At 38.3% G+C, this 21,077-nt stretch overlaps 2 protein-coding genes across 5 annotated transcripts in view; both read right to left on the bottom strand.

The window, feature by feature from the left end:
• Positions 1 to 21,077, bottom strand: part of LOC140362888 (6-phosphofructo-2-kinase/fructose-2,6-bisphosphatase 2-like) — a 144,159-nt gene that overhangs the window by 103,859 nt on the left and 19,223 nt on the right. The gene's annotated exons all lie outside the window — the stretch shown is intronic.
• dlgap4a (discs, large (Drosophila) homolog-associated protein 4a) overlaps positions 1 to 21,077 on the bottom strand; it is a 108,022-nt gene that overhangs the window by 83,723 nt on the left and 3,222 nt on the right. Inside the window, exon 2 of one of the 4 annotated variants that reach the window (XM_072449162.1) lies at positions 3,327 to 3,516. The exons of the other annotated variants lie outside the window; for them this stretch is intronic. The gene's annotated coding sequence lies outside the window, so the exon portion shown is untranslated. The remainder of the gene's footprint in view (positions 1 to 3,326; positions 3,517 to 21,077) is intronic. 4 annotated transcript variants of the gene reach the window in all.

Below are 21,077 nucleotides of genomic sequence, written 5' to 3' on the forward strand. Positions count from 1 at the left end.
TGCAGATATGTCCTTGGATTATGCACGGACACATCTGTTGCTTTTTAAGGAGGCAATTGGGATACACCAGATCAAACTGTAAGAGCACATAAACAAATACGCTACCTGTTATTAAAGGTCCCATAACATGCAAAATCGACTTTTCAGAACTTTTAACCTTCTTACATTGCTATTTGTGCTTCATATATGTACCCAGAGTGTTTTTTTGATTGATTCCCGCAGTTTTTAGCTATATTACAGACTATTTCCTTTCTGCGAATCTCCAAACAGACGGGGGGTGGATGCAAGACCACGTCATACCCACAGGCACGCGTCACCATCGCCCCTCCCCCTCCCCCCTCTCCACCCCCCTTCCCCTTCCCGCTACCGCCTGTAGCCTCCCGCCCCCTTCCCCCCGGCTCCGCGCTGATCCATGCTCCCTGTCTCCCCATACAAGCCCCGGAGTTTTTCTGCTTCGATTTACGACGAAACACCGTTCAAAGAGGCCCAAAATTTCATTAATGATATCGCACTCTTTACTATTATCACAATGGTGAAGGTTTATGTGGCAGTTGATGCAGCAACCGGGAAAATAAACGGAGAGAAGTTCTATCCGATACCGAAAAACCAGGAAATAAGAGCGCGATGGACATAAGACTTATGTATATATATATATATATATATATATATATATATATATATATATATATATATATATATATATATATAGATCGCTCTTCGCAAGGGTGGGGGCGAATATCAAACCAAGCCGTTTGCATTTCCGGGTTGGTGAGGGGGTCCAAGGTATGGGTGATACTTCTTAACTATTATGTTAAGGGTGTTGCACAACCCTTATTATTATCAATTATACACTTAGGATAGACTACGAAACGTGAAAAAAGCATGTTATGGCACCTTTAACTGTTACGTCCATGTCAGGAGAGGCTTTCCCAATTAAAGGCATGAGAAGTGCTTTCAAACCAGGAAAACAACCTGCCACAGTATTTAGAAAAAATTATATTTGATGATTTTCAATTGAAACTAGTTTGTATTTTCATGAAACACAAAAATGTCATTATATAATTCCCCACAAAATCCACATACTAGCAATTGAAATGTTTGCTGATGCATGCAGGGGCCAATATATAATTATATTCATGGGTTTCCTTTCTGGTTTGAAAGTTTTTATGGGGCTCTTTCCCAAATCAAAAATATGTAACAAAATATATTGCTGAATTCCAATATTAAGTGAATTGCCCGTTATTCGACACCACAATGATAACAAAATAGTTGTTTTTTATTATGCAAGAAAGCTCCAATATTGTCTAATTTAGCACAAATGAGTATCCAGCTTTAATATCTGGGTAAACATTATCTGACAACCCTAGAACGCAACCTACAAAACACTATGAGACTCACGTAGAATGTAGCGATGTCATCTACCAGCAATGCTCTTTCTCTATTCTGTACCAATCTTTCACTTGACGTTTGCTTTGTGCCTGTCCTCCTCAATTCAGTCATCCTTGAGAGGAGACAGGAGCTGGCAATCTCACTGTGGCCATCCCGGGACAATGCGGCGGGCAAAGCAAAGCGCGGCTCGAGCAGGGTATAGTGGCATGACAGGTTGTGCTGAAGGACCTGACTGAAATACTAATGAGGAAGCACGCGACGCAGTGGGCCAAACTATTACACGGCTAACACGCAGGCTAGCATCCCAAAAATTCCTCTGGAAAGTGGAAAAGTTAGAAGCTTTCGTCGCGTTGGGTCTCTCTCTGACAGACAGGCCAGGGAGACATTAAGCATTCAAGACAGCGGGAGCTACAGCCAAGACGGAACATCAATCTTGTTAGCACAGAGCAACAACCAGAGCTTACAATGTTGTAGTGGACATGGATTCACTGTAATGGACATTTTCCATGTACCAGTGACCGACAGAATTTGATCTGCATTTTACATTTTTTACATTTTAAATATATTTTATCGTGATTATTTAAAGGGTTTTTATTATTGTAAAGCACTAAATTGTGTTACTTTTTTTGTTACTTTCTCTACAAATAAATTGTCATTGATTGATTGAATGCAAAAGTATAACATTTAAAAATCTACTTAAGTAAAAGTATCAAACCTTTGTGCAATTCCCACAGATAAAGAACTATTTCACTGTTAAATTCTGTACTTGATAAAGGATTGTCCTGATTATCAGTCATCAGAAGCAATTTTCCTGGTCATTTATAAAGCGTTTTTTTCTTTGCTCAAATCTGAGACTTGGAACTCTAAATATGTAGGTAAAATGTCTCCATGAACATGTTAAAAATATAAACCCCACAGCAATTTCACTGGCTCTAAAACCGTAAGAAAAATACTTTTGTCCCGTTCAGAAATGTAGAGTAGAAAGTACAGCTCTCAAATGTAGTAAAAAGTAAAGTATCCACAGTGAAAATGACTTCAAGATACCACTTTAGAACAGCACTTCTAGTTGTGTACTTCATTACTTTCCACCACTGAATATAAATGGTTAAGATCACCTTTTGTCATTCCTTTCTTGTTATCCTTTGAATCATACTTTGTCTTTTTGAAGTAAAATGCTGTCAAATGTTTGTTTGTGCTGAAGTCATGACTGAATGTGGGCCACACCTGTGCTGCGTCAGGTGTAGTTCCTATGGATGCACTGCTGTAGATCTAAAGAGGGCCATATACACAAACAGCTTGTGATGTACGCAATGTTATAATAAGAACTTGTATGTGGGAATAACTAAAATATGATGAGGTTGATGAAACAAGGATCGGTTCATTGATCACTATTACACTAAAATGAGATATTGTGACATATCTAGTCCCATAACATTGATTTAAAATTACAGATCATCCTTGTTTTTACATCTGGTTCAGTATAACAGAGATATGTATATATATTTGGTCAACAAAACTGCAAAATATCCAAAAATTCCCATAAACAATAGATGAAGATTGATGAGTTCTTTCTTTGTCCAAACATATGATCTATGGATGGAATATCACGCAACATTATCAGTGTATTTGATTTTACTCTGTGAATATGATATGCTGTGCTATGCTGTTCTTTCTTTACATTATGAAAAAATACAAAAATGCAGGCAGCAAAAACCAAAGTTGACATTTAAACGGGCCTGCAGTTATCTCAATGAAATCCATTATCACCACCATCATATTACCCTGGATGAAACCGCCTTGATCACAGATGTCCTTTAGCTATAAATCTTATCTGAACCAGCCTTCTGTGCTCCTCCTTTCTAAATCCCTGTACAACGTGTGGCGGTAAAAGAACTACATACTCCTGCTTTCTTTGTCAGGGGCCAAACGTCACGTACCAGACTGCAATCCTCCGGGAGCGCTCTTACTTGTTCCTGCCGGGCGGAGTGAGAGAGCAGCTATGTCCCAAGTCATCCGCGGATTTGCCCTTGCTCTTTTCCCATGAGCCTCTGCGCTTCTGGCTAGCCCATTACCTGCCGATCTACAGCCGCCCCGCTCCGGCTGTGAATTATGCAATGATGAAGGAACCTTAAGGAACACAAACAAGGACAAGTAGTTACAGGAGCATGGAGCACAGAGGTGGACACTGGTGATGGTGATATTATAAGAGAATCAATCATGAGATGCGATAGATGATGCAGTGGTTGTTGTTTTGGAGATATGCAACGTTTGAATACTGTATAGTCTAGAATAAAACCTAAAAGTGCACCTATAAGGCCTAAAGTCACCCGCAACCCCTAATAGGAACAAGCGGTTGAAAATGAATGAACAAACACACACACACACACCGAAACAAACAAACAAACAAACAGTGTACTCTCTGAAATAAATTAAAAGATTGTATTTCTGCATTTTTGTAGTTAATTTTACAGTCCACCTTTTGTGCAATATCGCCCTTACCTTTTTGGAAAGATATTTAATTACAATTAAAAGGCTTTATACTTAATTAGACAGGATATTTGGTGTTTACAGAAGGCATTATACTATTTAAGTTATGACTAATTGCAACCCTATACACGATTTCTATTTCATTTCAATCAATCTTGCAGACCTTCCAAGACTATTTATTTTTAAAAGAAGCACATCTCAAAGCTGAATTAGCATTATCAAGCAACACAAGCTACATGTTGTTATACACCGCATAAGGCTGTTCACAGTTATATAAACACCACATCAAACTTGGGATTAAAGTCAGACTAAACCAGAATTTAAACCTGAACTAAACCAGGACAATCAGGACCAAGTCATGGCTACATTAGGACAAAACTCAGATCAAACCAGGACCAAAACACTGTGAACACAACCAATCTTTTCTGTAAAATAAGCAACTTCATTATATTACTGACAATTGTTTGTGGGGGAAAAGTATGCCTGTAATGTCAGTCACAATTTAGAATTTTATTTTGACTATAAAATTACAGAACTATAAAATCACTTTCAATATTAGTTTCCCAAACATAAATAAGATTGACTGTTGATCAATGCCATTTAATACATTTCTTTCTCCAAAGTCTGAATTGACAGATGACAGTAGACCTCTCAATTAAAAATCCTGAGCATGTTATTGATTATTAGAAATGACTGAATCTTGATCTCGATTAAAATTGGATTCACCAGCAAGGAACACAACCTCAGGACTTGGATGCAAAAATACTAACACGTGCGATCTTTGGCTCTGGATGACCCACAAGCGTCTATAGTAGAACACCTTCACTCTATTTTGAAAAACAAAGAGTGAGAATCAAATGGTCTGTTCTTTTAAATTTAGTTTCTTAATTATTTTGTTTTAATGTGTACATTTTTCTTTTAATTGTGTGCTGCAAGTTTCCCATTTTGCCACAGGTCACCCTTGAAAAGGAGGTTTCAATCAATGTTTTACAAGGTTAAATAAACTATACTGAAGGTAGGTTTATGCTTGACGTGTCCACCAGGTCCGCAAAAGACGTGTAACTATGCGGACAGTTGTCCACGTGGAAATGAGCAGTGGAAATGAGCAGGATTTCCTTGCAGCTCGCTCAGATTTCTACTGTCGACACCGCATGAACCACACTCAGAATATAAACACTGCCAACATCTTCTCCGCTGCACTCTACACGTCTCATTTCCGTGTGGACTTTACATGCCGGCTGTATAATCCAAGCTTTAGGATAACATTTAATTGTACAACTTAAGAATAATAGCCGAAAGCACAGAGGTGGACACTGGTCTTTAGGCCCATTCTTGCCAGCCTTGCACTGCGCTCGACGGGGATTTACGGCAGACAGCTCAGGGTGACCTACTCATCGACTAGTGCGCTTCAACCGAGGAGCACAAAGACAACGCAGGTCAATGCTGCTTGAGGGAATCTTAAGCAATTTGAGCGGCCTGCTGTGGCTGCTGTGATTTAAGTGCACAGTCTGGAAAGAGGAAAAGGAGCACAATGTTTCTGCCTGTGTGGCCGCTACTGTGACTGAGACAGGGCTCATTCATCACATCTGCAACTCTACTGCAATAGTAGCTAAACAAGAAGGAACTTAGCTGTGTTGATTGCAATGTCATTATACAAAGGATGTCAAGATTAATTTAAAAGAAATAAGCAGATCAAAATAAAATCGTTTCATTTCAATGTAATCCATATTCCAAAAAGTAACCCCAAATGTAGAACTGGCTGTACCAAAAATTGACTGAAAAATAAATCTGGTCACAATCTTTTAATACCTGTGAATACAATGAATTATACATTTCACTGATTTTCACAGAAAACAACTGTGTCAACTGGACAAACGTTTTTTTAAGAGCGAAGTCCGTGTAATCATTCGTCCTGGAGGGTTCCATTGTAGAGAAAGATTCAGTTGCAGTCAGTTGAACAATTTTTTTTTGAATAGTAATTACAATTTGCCACTCATCCAAGTTACTTCTTTAGTTCCTCTGACTGTCTGAAGGGAGGAGCAAACTGCACTGAAACTAATGCACAGATTTTCATAGTAAGGCGTGTCTTTTGTTAGTTAAGTCTGTTGAACTACCTAAGGTGTGAATTGTCACTGAGCCATAGTGATATTTATCGTTCATGCCTCTAATGGGTTGTCTAGCACTCATTAGCACACTATTATCAGCCTTATTGTTTTCTTTGTTCTGGTTTAAGGTATGAGGATAGAGTATAAATGGAACAGAAATGGGGGTCTAGGGTACAATCTGTCACCCATTCACTATTGTTTGGTCATTTCAATAAACAATATTTATAATAACGTGATGTTTCTTCTCACAAAATGTGATAATGTAACATTGCTCATTTCTAGCAACATATTACTACATATCATTTAGGTACAAATTACATATAATTTTGTTGCAGCAAATACATTTGTAAATGTTATATTTACACATATTTACTGCTGAATAGTTCAGCATAAAACTATAAAATGTTCCTCAAACTCCATTCACCCGCAATGTAATGCAATGCAAGAAGTACAAGTCTAAGGCAAAGGTTACATGAGACATAATATGATTTCACAACAGTTGAAGAGACTCAGCAATTATTGATGTGAATTAGAGTGCCTTTTGAACAATGCATAACTTAGCTTTGCAGTATGAATGTGATTATTCTCAAACATCAACTAAATTAACCTAAACTAAAGATAAACCATATATATTGCCTATGGCCTAAGAATACACAAAGAACTAACTTTTTTTTTACAATTATAATGCAGAACATCTAATCTACCAAACAACATCTTAAGGGGATAAGTAAAGCTTACCCTTTGTGTTTAATGTTAAGTGAAGGGCGAAGGATACAGTGTGGCCAAATATTTATGCAAATCTCTTTTGCTGCTAATTAACGCAAGATAAAGCCCACTCTGTCCTTTTAATCTACAGGGATTTACTCTGTTTGGATTAAGGATGACACACTATTCATCTGAAAGAGCAGAACTGGAAATGTACTTAAATTAATAATGAGAATAATGTTGTAATAAAAGTTCTCAACTAACCTCAAGTTAGTTGTTTGGATTTTGCAGTTCTTGATGGGCGTCACTTTCTGGTGGATGGCCCACCACTGTCTCCATTGAGATGGCCTGGAATGTTCCTCAGTATGGCATTATATTGTCACTTGTCTCCATGGAGAGGTAAAGTTACTTATTAGATCTGTGAATAGGCGACCGCACTCACGGTAAGAATCCATGTTTGTTTGCAATTAAAACTTCATCCATGCAAAGCAATAACATCTCTATGGAGACAAGCAAGTATTGGAAATCGCTTGGCCATAAAAGGTCAAAATACCCCCAAAAAAAACTAAATATGCTTTTATTTGTATTATTATTAGGCCCGAGCGCCACAAGCTGGCGAGAGGCCTATTAATCTCGTAAGGCCGTGCGAAGCACGGCTGCGAAAGTGCGCACGTAGTGCGCACGAAATCGAGCGCGAAGCGCTCGCCCACTTCCAAACACTCACTAACGCACTCCTTCACTCATGCACGCCCCGTGCATACTAATTAGTAGTAGGAAAATGGAACATTACCGTTGTAAACGGGCGAAGCCCGTGCAAAAGTGCGCACTAAACGAGCACTTTACATTGAGATGACGACCGCGAAGCGGTCGTCATCCCCATATAAAGCACTCATTTGCGCTAAGTACCTCACGAATACGTTCCCCATCTCTTGCATGTTCCGTGCATATAAGCATGTAATGCAAAAATTGAACATTATTACTGTATAGAGGGCCAAAAACACAAAGTGGGCGGAGCCCACTCAAAATTAACGAAAGTACCCGTCAGTGACCAGGGACCCACACCATGAGGTAGGAAAGCGCGAGCGCTTTCCGAAAATGTATAGTTTATGATATTTGAAAAATGGGAAACATTGTTTTCGCATCGGAATATTATTCTTTCTTCTTCTTCTTCTTCTTCTTCTTCTTCTTCTTCTTCTCGGGACCAACCCCCCTATTTTTCACCCAGTGAACATTGACGAAAAGTCACAAAAATGTTCACATCTCTAAAAATCGTGCCTCTCTACATTCTGGCTATTTCCCTTTTCTAAAATAAAAAAAATTGGCGCGTCAGCGCCCCCAAATGTACCAAAAATGCATTGAGAGATGGGAAATGACCCAAAAAAAATCTGATCGTAGAATCATGAAATTTGGCGCAGAGGTAGATGGTGACAAGAGAAGTAAAAAATATTATTACGGCAACGCCGTCCGCCCAACCAAATGTCGGCCATATTGCTTCAAAAATGGCTAAACATGACTTCGGAGTTTTTCCAAACGTCGTACTTTTACGAACTCCTCCCAGGGCGTTGGCCCTAAAAAGCTGAAATTTGGTGAAAATGCTACTGAGGAGTGGGACATCAAAAGTTATCCAAATTACATTGATACCTCTCACGGTCTCGGTGCGGCGAAGCCGCAAACTGTAGCTAGAATTTCAGAAATCTCCCATATTTAAAATTTCTGCCGTTTGCGCAGATAAAGTCCGAATTGCGTCAAATTAGAATCAGTTGTTAAACTCTTTGCCCTAAACCTACTTGAAGTGAAATAAATTCATTTGGCGCCACAGCGCCCCCTACAGATTTTATATGGAGGTTAAATGTTTAGTTTTGCGAAATTATATGAAATTTGACACACAACTCAATTTTAGCATCCCCATCAAAAAAGTCAATGAGACCCATGTCATAATTGTTATGGCGTTGCCGTAACGATGACCGAAACCTTTCATGTTATTCCAATGGGGAAATCGCCAGAACATGTTTACACTTTAGACTTTCACAAACTCCTCCCAGGGCGTCAGCCCTATTAACCTGAAATTTGGTGAGACTCATCTTCAGGACCATCAAAAGTTATCCACATTTTCATTCAAAGAGTCACGGTGTCTGTGCAGCAAAGCTGCACATTTTGCCAAGAATTCAAAAAATAAAATAGCTTTTTGATGGTAAAACAAAGGGGAGAAGATGTGACAGCGTCACAGATTCAGCAGTAGGCGTAATAAAAGGACAATTGGGGCGCGTTAGCGCCCCCTCCTCTTGCGGCGTGGCGGCGGCGTGGCGAGGGTCGATCATTGCCGCTTGCGGCTATATTTATTATTGTTATTATTATTATTATTATTATTATTATTATTATTATTATTATTATTGTTATTATTATTGTTATTATTATTATTATTATTATTATTATCCAACAGATTATTGAAGTAAATGAATGTGAGGCCTGTGCAGGTGCTATAGCATTAGCACAAATTAAGCTAATTGCTGTAATCAAGTCTTCCTAATGAAGTATAACGGCCAATCACTGCAACCTGCAGAACTATCACTGGCTTGTCATTTGTGCCTTAAATCAATAAATTCCAATAGTGCCAGTAAGTCGCACCTTCTTTTTAAAGTCACAGCATGAGCCTAAGCTTGTATAGCTGGTGTCAAAGACCAGTTTATCTGAAGGTCGGAGGGCGATGAGGGTTTTGTTGGTCAGTCCACAGGGACCGAGGTAACAGACTTCTGATTACATCACTGCTAAAGGTGACACTAGCACTAACGGTTCTCCAGCTGCAGGGAGAGTGGGACAGACAGTTTGGAACACAGTGCATTACTGGCATTACAAACGTACCTATCTCCACGGAGACAAACGATTCCCTCCTCACCCTCCAAGGATGGTCTAACTCTTTTTCCTAGCTTAGGTCCTCCAACAGTGGTCAAGGAGCCTGAGGGTTCTTCAGTATCTTTGCCAGGACCTCAGTATGCATTACCATAATCCATACCACTGTGCAACAACTCTTATGTCAGAAATATCATAATGTCAATACACCTATGTCTCCTTATATTTAGATAGATATATTTTATATGCTTTTATTATTATTATGTTTTACCTTATTTGACCATATTTTTGCTATATTTCATTATTTAAAATGTTGTTACCACTTCATTATTTTTTCATCTGGTTAAAGGAATTATGGAGGAATTTTTGGCGCCAAATCTGAGTCATTTCATTTCCTCGTGGCGTGGACTGCCGAGTAGTTCATTCACATGTCAATCATAGGATGCACCTACTGCTCACCTGCAGCCTCGTTCTGGCTCGTCCTAAGGAGAGCAGCACCTTTCCCTGTGTCTAAGCGCATGGATCTATCATAATATAGTTCCCTTAGTGTACAAGACAAAATTAAGACAGAGAAAGACAGTTCGAGCTGGCTCAGAAGAGACGGAAATCTACGGGAGACGAGAGATGCGATGCGATCCACCGCGCTAATAAACAAACGCACGTGTAGCAACAAGGCTTTTGTGAGCTCCCACACATGCGCACTTCAGTTTGAGATCTCAAATCGGCAAAATCCTCCATTATTCCTTTAATATATTACAAGTAATTTCCCTTGCAGATCAATAAAGCCTGTCTAAATCAAGTCCAAAGTCTGAGTCTAATGCAACAAAATCTCCATGGAGACAAGATGACAAGAAAAGTTACATAGCGCACCTTTAGGTTTATTGTAACTTTAAACTAACATAACATTTTAATGGAAAGGAATGACATGTTCCATTTGTTTGAAGTCAACATTTTAAAGAGCAGCGATGCAGCCTGTATTCGGACTGTCGATACTATAAGGTCTCAAGGCAGGATTAAGCCTATGGGGAGCTTTGGACTTTCCTGCTGCAGTGTAAGCCTAATCTCCAGTTCACAAAGATCCACAGACACTCACACAGAAGCCCATGCACTCCAAAAAAGTTGCATATTTCCACAAAGTACAATCTGTTCTCACCACATTGACTTCTCTTAGCTGTGTTTTCCTGATAAATCATTTAAAAAGCACTGGAAGTAACCACCACAGCGCAAGAGGCACACACTGACATTTTCTGTCCTTCAAGAAAAAGATTTTTTAATCCAATAAAGCATGTATCATTTCTAAAGTACAACATGCAATTCCTTAAGTAGTAGCAAATAGAGTGTGTTACAGTGTGTTGTGGGTGTAAAAGGTGTTAGATTCTCCAGCTGTTGGCCCCCTCGCGGTCATGTGACTCGTGTGTGGGCGGTATGTTGTTTACTATCCCAAAAACAGATTTCAGTTACTTTTCTGCTATAAAACAACACACTGCCTGTCCAAAAAAAACGTTGCCACTTTGATTCAACTAAGCAAATACAGTAGGTCCTCTCCTCCTACTGGAAAACTGCTGAGGGTGATGATCTTTCAGCTACAACACGGTATTTAAACCCGAATTATGCCGTGAGTGGCTTCTAATATCATGTGGGAAGACAAATCCCACGGTCATGGAAAAGATGTCAGTGTGTTAGAGAAGGGTCAAATCATTGGCATCGAGCAGAGAAAACATCTTAGAGAAGAAGAAATTAATGTACTCCAGATGTGACCCCCAGAGAGAGCGTTTGGGACGAGCTGGAGAAGGTTTTGTGCAGTGGTCACTCCCTCCATAATCAACACAAGATCAACAAGTGAAAAATAATACAACACTGGAGGGAAATAAATCTTTTAATATTGCAGAAGCTTATTGAAACTATTCCACAGTGAAAATGTGAAAGAAAAAGGCGATCCTGCCAAATATTATAGCGTGTTTCTATTTCTTTCTGTGGCAAAGTTTTTTTTGTACAGGCAGAATATGCAGCAATTGAATATTTCATTTGCAGAAAGATGGCTGATATCACCAAGAAAAAAGGTGCACACTATTAAGAGTTGCACAATACAGCTTCTTTACGTCACATTACGTCTTTAATCTAACAAAATTTTACTGTTTTTAAAATGAATTTTATACAACATTTTCAGTAAAAATTTGCCATTATTGAGTGGTGTTTTTTCTCTGTTAAGTTTTTATTTAAACACGGTTTGATTTGTTTTAATATAAATGAAATGATTGCATCAAAAAGTCTTCAAGTATTCCAACATTGATACTGCTATATCGCTATAATTTCCAATATTGTGCAGCTCTACACACTTTTCTGTAAGTCTGTCTCCGTGGGGAAGTGCCGATAACAGACCCGCCACTGGAAAAGTTAGAGCACCTTTGAGTCGAACATATCTATTTATAGGTTAAGTATTGCCGGGCCCAAATGAGTATAGCAACAATTTCAAGGTAAAAATGAATGAATGTTGACACTACAACAACAAATTCTACTAAAAGATCTGTCCTTTTTGCAATTTGAATATGGGACTATTGCATGAAACATTATTTCATCACATGAATTATAAATGACAAAAAATACAAATTATACAAGACAAATGCATCAATTCTATCATTCATAGTCACTTATACAGGCTGGTATTTAAATATCCTTTAAAAATTAACCCAAAAATATGGAATAGTTGATTATGTGTAGTGTTACTCAATACTCAAATTTCAAACTGAATTTCAGTACTAAAGAAAACAACATTCCATACACAAGTCTTTTATGCACAATATAATGTGATTTTCAAAACAAGTACTGTAAACATTAAAAAAAAAAAATAAAAATAAGAATACTACATGATTCTGTTCTGCATGCTAAACCAATGTTTAATGTTACGTATTTTTTTGTAATATATATACATGCTCCAATTTGTATTTTGATAATAGTTTTGATATAACTACATTTTTTACATGTGCAGCTATATTTGTCGGCATGAGGAGAATATATACAATTCAAGACAGAAAAAGGATTGGTCAGGGCTAAACTACTACACAATTGGCTCACTCCTCAAATCAAAATTTTAATTCTGACAAGTCAAGTTATTTTTTCATTTCATTCAGTCATTTTCTCCTGCAGCCATAGTCGCCTTTCAAATACTGTTCACGGCAAGAGAAGAAAATCTTGCCTTTAACCAACCGGCACCATCATTACTAAAGTCTCCTCCATGTTCCTCCTGATCTCTCTGTATATGTCTGACATGTGTTTGACACCCGCCACAGTCGCCACGGCAGCGATGTGGGACGAGGCGTGTCAGGAGGTGAAAACAATCTGGCCAAACCGCGGCTGAGTCCATCCGAGGGGGAGCGCTGGAGGTTGTGACCCAGCCGTGCAGCGCCAGTGTCCATGTGGATGGATAATCATTAGTGAGGCCTCCGGGCACAATCTCCCTCTGTTAATCTTCAGATCTGCTTCCAGAACTCTCCATGTGACGCTCTGAGGGGGAAGAGTGTCACAGTCGCACAACCCCGGCTCTTCAGCTACAGGCCATGGTCTCGTGTCCAGGTTTCGTGTCCACGCTTGTTGTGAAAAGATACAGTGAGGTGTGATTTTACGAGTGGCCGATTCTGACAAAAATTACTATCTTGATAACAATATTCAGTAGATATTTTCACAACATATCAAGAATGTGCAAAAAATGTGGCTGTGAATGTCTTGGTTGAAGTTGAAATATTGCACAAAAATATGAACGGAGCGTAAAATTAACCACAAAAGTGCAGAAATAGGTCTATAACCTCATTTTATTGAACTTCTTTTTAATCAGCTATATATAGAGAACTATAGAGGTTTATTTTGTACTTTTACGGTAATTATAGACAATATATTTGTTATTTTAATCTTGCATATCTCCAAATCAACAATTGCAATACTATATATTTTTCAATATATCTCCCACCTCTGATTGTCATGATTAGTTTTTATTTGACAGTGGCAAATGAGGAAGAGCTGGACAAATTGTCTTCTTCTTTAGCCTTATATGTTTTTTCAGTTTGGCAAACAAAAGCAGTCTCATAGTACAATTTTTATGCCAGATGCCCTTCTTGTCGTAAGCAGGCACATACAAAATCAATGTGATTGTAAACTGTAACGTAGTGCATTGCCCAAAGACACAAAGACAGCACTAGAGCTTCAAAAGTGAAAACCTAAAATTGACTTTTACTGACCACAAAATTTACTTTCACTGCCAATTGACAATAGCATACTATTCCTACAATTTGTTGACAGTAAATCCAACCTTGTGATTTAAAGGTGCACTATGATGGAACCACCTGCTTGATGTTTTTGAGCAGTAAATACACACATGAATAACATTAAATAAATGCAAGATGGGTCGTTTTTGTCATTCTGTGGACATACATAGTGCACCTTCGATGTGGGAGATGCATATAGCAACATTTACTATATTCAAATTGTTGTTTTAGAGATATGCAAGATTAGAATGTCAAGTATATTTGCTATAATTAAAACAACTTTAAAAAAGACACAGAAATCTCCCAAACAAGGGCATTAAGTGATATTTCTGCACTTTTTGGTCCATTCATGTTTGGTGCGATACTTAAACCACAACCAAACCATTTACAGGCACATTTTAACATCCTGATATCATATTTTTGGTCAATATTGCCCTCCTAGTGCATCTTAAATCCCTTTGTTTCCTGTCTGGTGTAAAAAAAAAAAAAAAAAAAAGTGGTGGTGCCCTTTTACTGTTCTTACTATTATGTTGTGATATATAATCAAATAGAATTGTTTCATATCAATGACAGTGACAACAATGCTGTTTAGCCTCTCTCTGTCAAAACAACAGTCCTTAGACATAATATGATAAAAGTAATATACATTTTAAACAGACATTCTGACACATGTAGTATGTGTCAGAATGGAAGTATAACTGAATGAATAATCAAAAAGCAGTGACATTAATGTGGTGGCGAGTGCCTGGAGGCGTTTAAAGCTTTGGATCGATGCTCATGTGATCAATCATGGCTCATGTAAAACAAAACATGAAACAACAGCAGTTATTTCCTTCCAGTTTGTCTTTGCTGTTTGTTCATCAGTGTTCTTTCCAAGTCAGCAGTTTTCTGTCAATACACAAAGTCCCCCTTGATTTGCATGCACGGTGGTAGGAAAATATAAATGATTGCAGCATGCTTCATCCAGATTATAAAAAAGTAAGGATGCGAGCTACTGTGGGTACAGGCTTATGGTGTAAGAGGCATTCAGCGTCCACAGAGAGTCTGATAATTGGGCACTCTACTTAAAACACCAGTGCTTGTTTATCTGTTTTGGCCAACAGCAAGCGCCTTAGGATAGAATTTTAAAAATGTAGTGGAAGGTCTAAAATAAATCTAGTACATTTATAACCCTTTTTATATATTATTTTTTCATTGCAAGAGACACAATTCCAATCTGTTTGCAATTTATTTGCTTTTTTACAAAGCCTAACACAACTAATGTGTTTTCATTTGCAGCCCTTGTCTTTCCACTTTCCACTTGATTTTAGAAATGACCAGGAGCACTTTCATTTTTATTTTTTTACAAACAGACTTGAAAGAACATAATCAAACAAGATGTGTCAGTTAGAGCAGTCATTAATGATTATTTTAGTTGTCGACTGGTCAGCGGTTATTTTTTCCCATTAGTTGACTAGTCAAACGATTTTTAAAAACAATATCACCAAATATTGAAATCTGGAGACAGAAGGCTTCTAGATAGATAATATTTGTGAATAAAGTGTATTATAGAAGAAAAATAAACACTATTTTCATATGTGTTTTAGAGTCTCTATAGTCCAGAAATGATGATTATAAATGCGTTTACAATTATTTCTTTATAGGCAGCAATAGTGTCAATGGTGAAAAGTAAAAATATAGTCACACAAACAAAGGAACTATTCTTTTCTGCTCAGAAGGTTGACACCAAGTCCATATCCAGTCCTTTTAATTCAACCCTGTCTTCATACCACCATTCTTGTTTCTACTTTTTATTATGGCTCTATTGGCACAACAATCGTACTCCACCACCCAATTTATTCCCCCGATGCTTTCAGACTAATTTAATGCCAAACATTCCTAAGAAAACCATTATTCCGTCCTTACTCAGACGAAGAGTGTGAGAATCTCGACAAGAACAAACAGCTGTTACCGGATTGGACACACGAGGCATGATTAATCACTTGGGACGCGCTGGTTAATTGCAGTGTGTAGATGAATTGTCCCTGGTGTGGAGGGCTCAGCTTAACATGCAAATATGTGTCAGAGTGTCTCCTCAGCACAGCAGCCCTGGCAAAATGACACAAGGGAGAAACCACAACAACTGAGGGAAATGAAGCCATCCAAGACTGTATATACCAGTGGAGTACCCCCTAAGAGTAGTCTCACACTCTGAATACCTCCTATATTGTGCCCCGGAGTTTCTTTGGAAAGTATGAATCTGTTATATGTTCTTGTTTTAATTATATTTTCCCAACATGATCCTAGAAACAAACATTAAAGATGTGAAATGTACTACAAAGAATATGTTATATCCAAATACTATTTACTGCAGCCTTTCTTTTAAATCTGAAATTGTTTCGAATATCCCCCGGGAAGTGCTTGGTTCCCCTGTTTGGGGTTCTTCTGTTTTTTTAAGTACCTTTTTTTTTGGTGGGATAGTCCCTGTGGTCAATATCTATCATAATTGTACACCAGTGGCTGTTTGGAAAGAACATTTGAAAAATAAAAGTTACAGGAAGTAGAGTTAAGTTTTAAACCAGAACGTCATCAATAAGCAACATTCCATCTGAAATACAGAAACAATTCAAACGCAACTGACAAATGTTTCTGACAGTTTAACAATACTTTAACAACATAATAATATTTTTTATAGCTGTCAGGTGTTATTGGTCAAATCATAACTATTGGGTAATTTATGTGGATTTTTGCCTGGTTCCAGTTGTCCTCTGAGGTCGGAGCTCAGACCTCAGAGAGACAAGTTTCTGTGTTCCAGCTTCAAATCGAGGGGAGAAAAAGAGTGATACATAAAAGTGTGTGGACCGTAATAACTCAAATCAAACAACATACTGATCCCATGAAGTTCATTTATCAACCCAGACGGTGTGATTACATCTGTAAGTTATAAATCAACATTTGAATGTGATTGTTTGCTTTTGTTGTCATTAGCTCCATGTTGTCGTTAGCAACATTAGCATGCGTTAGGCTCAACGGCCGCACAGGAGCAGGTTCACACACAGCAGGGGGCAGTAGAGAGCGAATGATGAGAAAATAACAGGAGTTCTATCAATATTTTAACTGTTAGATGTAAAAGTTTGTCCAAAAGCAGTGTGCAGCCATGTTGGATTGACTAACTCGGATAAACTCTGGGTTCTGAAATGTTGCCTGAGTTTCTAAGTAGGAATTCCGAACTGAATGTTCCTAAAGTAAATTTACATGTCAGTCGTCGTAAGATCCGTCCTCCGAGGACGACTGGAAACAACTGACCCAAAGATGTCAAATTGGGGCAAAATAGGCAACATCTTCAATACAAAAACGATTCAGTGAAATGTAAAGTTTAACCTGGGATATGCACTTTAGTATTAGGTATATTCATTTGTTTTTAAAAAAGTAAATGAAACCTAGATGGAAGTTTTTAATGATCAATTCAAGTGTAAAAAGCCTTTTCATCAAGCTATTTTCTAAAACAGTCACCTCTGAAGCCATCACAAAGTACTCCAATCTCCACCGCAGCAGCACAACTATTAGCCTCCTCAGCCTCCCCATCTCAACTTTACCATCACTTCCTGCATGTCCATACCTGAGGAAATATTTTCACACACACACATCTGGACAATGTCTTTCGTAAAACAAGTAAAAAGAGTAATTCTCAATCTATGGACCTAGTCTGAACTCCTGATAATGGCCTGTTTACAGTTTTGCTTTAAACAAATCTTCTTTGTATCCTAACAGCCCTGTAATGGGCTATCGAAATCCTATTGTAAGTTGACTGTTGCTCCCTCATCACTGATGAGTGGCTGATACGCATCTGAATGACCAGAGCTTCTCCTGCCCTATGCTTCAAAACAAAAATACACTAGTGTGTATGAAAATTCATATTAAATTAAACAGTTCACATTAAAACAATTTCTGTTTTTAGAGGGGTTCTCTTTGTTTTTGCGTGTCTTCTGTGCTGATAAAGCCTCTTGTGTAAGGGCTGTTTAGTCTCACCTGTAACGCTCTTTACAACTTTCTTCACTGCATTGGATAGAATATACTACAATACGCTGTTTTTGTGTAGGCATCTTTTCCTTGAGGTGAACCAGTTTTTGACTTGAACTGTTGCCCGGTTTAATATAGACAGGAATTTCGTGGTGGATAAAAATCTTTTGTAGTTTTTCAGACAGTCTAGAGACATGATAGAGACGGGATAGAGATGCCTTTTCTTCTTGGCAGTGGCGGCTGGTGGTACAAATTATAGGGGGGCTATTTGACATGACCGTGTTTTTGTTTTTTTTAAATGTCCAAAATCGAAATTTCTAACATTGACTGTATGGATACATATTTTAAATACACATTTACAACTGAATCAATTAAGTAAACACACTTTATTTCCACTTTTGTTAATGATAAGTTAGAAGTTAAAGGCGCAATGGACGATTTTTTGGCGATTTGAGAACGCAGGCGGAAGTGCGCATGCGCACTCCCCCGTGCGGACTGATACAACACACACGTACGTTTGTTTATTAGCGCAAGGATCGCATCGCATCTCTCGTCTCCCGTAGATTTCTGTCCACTTCTGCGTCAGCTCGAACTGTCTTTCTCCATCTTCATTTTGCCCCGTACACTGAGGGAACTATATTATGATAGATCCATGCGCTTAGGCACGCGGAAACGTGGGGACGAACCGCACGCGGCTGCAGGTGAGCGGTAGGTGCGTTTTATGATTGATACGTGGCAGGACTAATGATTTATCCACGCCACGAGGAAATGTGATAAAAAGTTTGAAAACTTAATACTTAGCGTTAGCCTTATGCAAGTAATAAACTAAAAAAAAAACTGCGTGTTTGTTGTCATGGTAACGTAGCACGGAGTTTGACAGATCACATGTCTCGACTCGATACGAAATCAGCCGCTTTCAACACGAATAAAGCCAGCAAACAGTTGAGTAGCTCATTCTGAGTCATTTTGGACGTACCTTTTGTACACAGACGTCTGCAGATGCAGTTTTAAGACGTAAACACGGAAAACACGGCGTGTGTGGCACTTTCGCATAGGCGCGCGCACATGCCTCTGTCTCTAGCGTAAAAAGCGTAGCTCCATGGCGTAACTACTACGTTCAAAAGGGCGCTTTCTGGAGCGCCCATCAGTCGCTAATCTATATCTATTTATAGATATATATATGGATATATATTATTATTTTACACATTTACACTAATAAGAATATAACATATTTTTGAATAAATTATATTGTTTTTAGACACAAAAGAAATTGACGTACATTGACAGGGGGGGCGGCGCCCCAGCGCCCTTAATGGACCAGCCGCTGCTGATTCTTGGTTCTCTTTTGTTCAGGACAAACAGTATGTGTTCAGCTTTCAACGTGCGGTATTTCTCAAGTTGTCAGCCTGATCCTTGAAGAGCACCTGTGTTTTTAAGACTTTTGAACATTTTTGTGAGCCCACAGCTTCACTTGATCTGCTTTTCCACTAATTGGTAGTAGTTGTAGTTAGAAGGAAAGGTGGTAGATTGAAATTATGTCAAAGTAGCAGCACCATAATTTTACTTTTTGACAAACATTACATTGAAAACTTTTATTTCTAATTCCTACTTCGAATACTTCCAGCTGTTGTCAAACAGACGACCGGCATTGCTTTCTAAAATTACCCCAATGAGATCAAGAAGAGCTTGGGATTAAAGTCAAAAGTGGAATTTTTTGCCATTTCTGTGAAGAGAAGACAGTGACGAGACAATAACACAGCAGATGGGGCAGTAAGACACTCTCGCAGTGATAAGGAGGAAGTGTACACATGGCTAAGTTCAGAGCGCTCTTATTCTGAGCTGAAGTAACACTGTTGCTATGGTAAATACAGAAACAATTTAGAGCAATGGGCCTTGTGCTTTCTATGACATAATACTTAAGCGAGTCAAGAAACCAAAACTGGGATTGAAAATAGTCTGTATCAGTGCTAAAAATATATCATGAAGGGCAGTAACAGCATAGACTGGTACTCAAGAGCCTTTGTATTTCCAGTAATACATTATATTTGTTTTTCTTTTAGTTCCACCATTTAGGGTTAATTCTGGGGTACCAGTTGAATTACACTTAGATTGGTTTAGTCTTATATTAGTCCTGTCTTTAGACATTAGACCTCTTGAGATCAGAGGTAGTGTGTATACAGACAGGTTTTCACGCTGGTATGATAAATGGTCATGGGAAATGGTCACATTTATAGCACTTTTCTACCTTAAGTGCTTTACATCAAGGACCCGTTCCCCCACAGTGTACGCAGACACTGGGACGAGGTGAGATAAGTGTCTTGCCCAAGGACATAATAACAGTATTCATCAGTGGAAGTTGGAATTGCACCGGCAACCTGTGGCCAGTGGATCGTTACCGCTCTGCCAAGAGAGGGATTGGAACCACTGACCTTCAAAGGATGAAAACTTGACCAAATGACTGTCGCCATAATCACAGGCCTAAAGTATATACAGGTGGAAAAACATGAATTCTAATGAGCGAGCTTGCCTCTCCACAGATATAACCTGTACGCCTGGTGCTGTCACCTGCTTGTTTCCATGAGATTGGAAAATGTAATGTCATCCTGTGAAACATTCCAGGAAAAGAAATATCAGACCCTGCATTAAAAAAATATGTAGTGCACATTAAAGTGTTTCACCTCAACAGATCCAATAATAAAGCATTCAGCTTTGTTCCAAAAATTGACCCATAAATAAACCATATGTTAGCATCTGTCACAAAATATTCAGTTGCACCTTATGAATACAGATCATTTGGTCAAGGTAATTTGTATATGTATGACATAGTTTGTCAACTACAAAAAGAAATACAAAAACAAAAAATTATAGTACCGTATTTTCCGGACTATAAGTCGCACCAGTTTTGGCCGGAGTGCAACTCATACTTATATTTATATACTTATACTCCGGAGCAACTTATATGTGATATTATTTGCAATTTTCACACTTGTACTTATGTGACACCCACACTCCAGTGCAACTTATATATGTTTTTTTCTTCTCTATTATGCATTTTTTGGCTGGTGCAACTTATAGTCCGGAAAATACGGTATTTCTAAATGTGTGTCATATAAACAAACTATCTTCGCAATGTCATTAACATATCGTCAACACACTATGAATAGTAGAATAGTGGAGCAGTTTAGGAGGAACTTTGGGGAAAAAGCATTCACATAAGAATTGATCTGATACTATCTGTTGCTGATATTCATTAGTCATAATAATATCACCGACAGATATTGTATATATA

The sequence above is a fragment of the Eucyclogobius newberryi genome, unplaced genomic scaffold (assembly GCF_026437365.1).
Source record: "Eucyclogobius newberryi isolate DKJ021-1_F unplaced genomic scaffold, fEucNew1.0.hap1 SCAF_17, whole genome shotgun sequence".
In the NCBI taxonomy this organism is placed as follows: Eukaryota; Metazoa; Chordata; class Actinopteri; order Gobiiformes; family Gobiidae; genus Eucyclogobius; species Eucyclogobius newberryi.